Raw genomic sequence first — 3793 nt, forward strand, 5'->3', positions numbered from 1 at the left:
AACCCTGAGAGTCTCTTCCGAGAGCCCCTCTGTTCTTGCAGGGTCAGAGCCTCTGCTCGGGGGCCAGTGACTATTGCACATGGAGCAGCACCAGCCAGGGGCCCAACTCTTGGCCCAGCCGGTGGGGGTCAGTCCATCACGGACTCGCCAGGAGAGAGACACAGGAGACAGAGTAGAGAAGCCTCATCTCTCAGTTCAACTGAGAAGGATAAACCAACAAGCTGGCACTAATTAAGAGCTAATGGCCTGACAATGGAGCGTTGCCAAAGGATAACGACCCTTGGGCTACGGCATAAATATCAAGACATTTGGGGCTGAGCCAAGACATATATTTTCAGAGTACATTAGACACCACCGTAGCCTTTCTCGCCCTTGCTCTGCGAGAAAAGAGGATTTAAGGTAGGTGGGGAAGGAGCCGGTTGTACTTGGGCTGCCCTCTGGTCAGCTGGTCGGAAAGCCTCACGGTGACTTTGGGGAAGGAAATTGCTTTTCAGATCTCTAACTTTTGCACACACCAGAATTACCTGAGGAGCTCATTAAAATTCATATCCTACCCCCGACCCCAGCCCTGCCCCAGTGGGTTTGATTTTCAGTAGCTCTGGGGCAAAGCCCAGGAGTCTGCATTTGTAATCAGTCCCCCCATGTGGTTCTTATGCTGGTGGTCTTCAGACTTTGAAAAATGCTACTGTAGAAGCTGTGGTTACTTACTTGCCCATTAGATCCCAAAGGAAAAAAAGTTTTTTTACAGAACGAAGAAGAACATGAGATCAAGCAAGATTCTCTGCTTCCTGTGAAAACATCCACCCTTTCCTATCAGAACTTGGCATGAGGCTGTTTCAAGCAAGGTGGCATCTCCAGCTGGTTCCTCTTGTGATCTTTCATTCAGACCAACCTGTGGTTAGGGGAGCACGATTCTAGGGACTGCGGATCGAAGCAGGGTTCTAGGGTCTAGAGGAAAAGAGCAAGCAGCCCATCTGTATGGCGTGTAGCATGCCTGCAAATGCTTTCATATACCATAATTCATATGACCACGTTGTAACCTTTCAGGATAGTTAAATAAATACATCTGTTTAAAAGCTGAGGAATGCTAGGCCTGGAGTTGCATCTTGCCTCCTCTGGTCACCATGACAGGAGGAAGGAAGGTGGAAAATAGTGTCTTACAACTGCAGGGAGCAGGGTAGGCAAACCAAACCAGTACCTTTGACCTGACCTTCCTAGATCAAACGTATCATTGGCTGGGTGAACTGAGGTTGGTTGTTGGGATCGGCACATACTTGTAAAAGGGTTGATGGATCAGATTATAAAAATAGACGGAAAGTTCGTACGATAAATGCAGCTGAGTCTGAGAACAGGAGAGAAACAACCTACCATATCATCTGGGAAAATGAAACTCCTTGGCAAGACTTCACAACAGCCGGATTCAAAATTTCATAATGAAATTATGTCTCTGATCAAAGCCTGAATGAGCTCATGGGCTGATTTTTGCCATTCGTGTTTATTCTGGTTCGAACCAAATTGAGGCATCAGAAACACATTATCCTAGTCTTTTCTTCAGGAATAGGCTGTTGTATCTGCGTTTGGGGGGCCAAAGGGACAGTGTGAGGAAGAAGGGGACATCTTTGGACCCTCACTGGGCATGAAGTTGTTTCTGACTGGCTCTCAGAGACTCCCTTGGGACACCGTGTCTGGGTCAGGGCCTTTGTGGCAAAGTTGTGCTTAATATCATGACACTCATCCTTGGGGTGATAAAAGTGAATCTCCAGGAAGAGGTCTTTCCCGCTTTTGTCCATGACACGACCTGCTTTTGCTCCAGAAAGCATGTTTTTTGGTTTGTTTCAGACTCAGAGAAATAGACTCAATCATCACCCCCTACCCCCAACAGTATTCACTTTATACCAAGTTGTTTGTTTTTAGGGAATAAGCCACACCACAGATGGGAATCCACCTTCCTCCTGCCTAACCACCTATTCTCTGGCCTATCCTCAAGGCACAGTGATGGATGGGCACTTCCTGACAACTTGAAGTGCCAAAAAGAGAGGGAGGGCCTCTTGGTTGAAACACAGGCGTCTAGAGACTTTCTGTATCTTGGCTGAAGAAATAGCAACATCTAGGCTTTACCTCATTCACCCTCAGGGCAAGAAGTATTCCCATCTGCTCCTGAATAATGTTTGTGTCCTCCTGAAATTCATCCACTGAAGCTCTAATTCCCAACTTAATGGTGTTTGGCCCGTGGGAGGTAAGTAGGTTTAGTTGTGGGCGTGAGGGTGGACCCCCTGTGGTAGGATTAGTGCCCTTATAAGAAGAGGGAGAGACCAGATTCTCCTTCCTTCTCCAACCTGTGAGGACACAGTGAGAAGACAGCTGTCTGCAAGCTCGAGAGAGAGCTCTAGAAACGCAACTATCGGGCACCCTGCCTTTGGACTTCCCAGCCTCCAGAACTGTGACAAATAAATGTGTGTTGTGGGCAGCCCCGGTGGCTTAGCAGTTTAGTGCTGCCTTCAGCCCAGGACATAATCCTGGAGACCCAGGATCGAGTCCCATGTCAGGCTCCCTGCGTGGAGGCTGCTTCTCCCTCTGCCTGTCTCTCTCTCTCTCTCTAATAAATAAATAAAAAATTTAAAAAATTTTTAAAAATGTGTGTTGTTTAAAGCACTTGGTCCATGGTGTTTTGTTACAACAGACTGAGCTAAAAACTCCATCTATCCATTCCTTCATTCAGTGAATATTTATTGAGTCCTTACTGTGTGTGTCAAGTGCTATTCTAAGATGTGGAGTTACAGTAGTGAACAAACTTACAAGGCCCCTACTTTCAAGAAACGTATATTCTAGCTTTGGAGATGCTCAATAGACCTGTACATAACATAATTGCAGCTAGTGATAAATGCCATGAAGGAAATAAAACAGAATAACTGCAGAAGGGCAGTAGATGACTGATTTGGAAAGATCAGACAGGAAAGTCTTCTCCCAGTAGAAAATATTGCCAGATAAAAATCCCAGATGCCCAGTTAAATTTGCATTTCAGATAAACTATTAGGTTTTTTTTTTTAAGTGAAAGGACCACCCAAATATTGCATGGAACATACTTGCACTAAAAATTATCGTTTACCTGAAATGCAGTGCTCGCTTCGGCAGCACGTATATATGTTTATCTGAAATGCAAATTTAACCAGGTCTCATGTATTTTTATTTACGAAATCTTGCGACCCTACCAGTAGGTGACATCCGAGCTGAGAAGGGAAAGAGCAGAAGGAACCAGCTACGCAAGTGTTCAAGGAAGAGAGACTCAGGTGGAGGGATCTAGTGTAAATGTCAGAATCCGGGGAGGGAGGGAGGTGCAAATGAGGTGAAATAGGCAGGGGCCAGACCCTGCAGAATTCTGTAGGGATGGTAAGGGGTTGTGAGTTTCTTTCAATCTCTCTTTAAGAGGGAGGATGATGATGTGCTGTTGGAGGAGTTTTTTTTGGTGGTTTTTTTTTTTCGCTGTTGGAGTTTTAAGAAAAGTGAGAAGCCCCGACTGCTACTTTGCTGTATGGTCCTCGCCTTGTGTAAGAGTTAGAGGACAACCTCAGAAGACAGTGGAGCACAAGCTCGTGCGGCCGGCCGGCCTGGGCCTGGGCCCCCGGGAGCTCGCGCGGGGCCTGGTACCCAGGCGTCAGCTTGGCGGTTGCTAGGCAGCGAAGGGGGCGGGGTCTCCGCGGGACGGCCGCTAAAGGGGGCGGGGCTCCGCCGGGGCGGGGCCAAGGGCGCGGCGGCGCGCGCCGCGCGTTCGCAGGAAGTCGCGCGGGACGCGAGC

The sequence above is a fragment of the Canis lupus genome, chromosome 13 (assembly GCF_048164855.1).
Source record: "Canis lupus baileyi chromosome 13, mCanLup2.hap1, whole genome shotgun sequence".
Taxonomy (NCBI): Eukaryota; Metazoa; Chordata; class Mammalia; order Carnivora; family Canidae; genus Canis; species Canis lupus.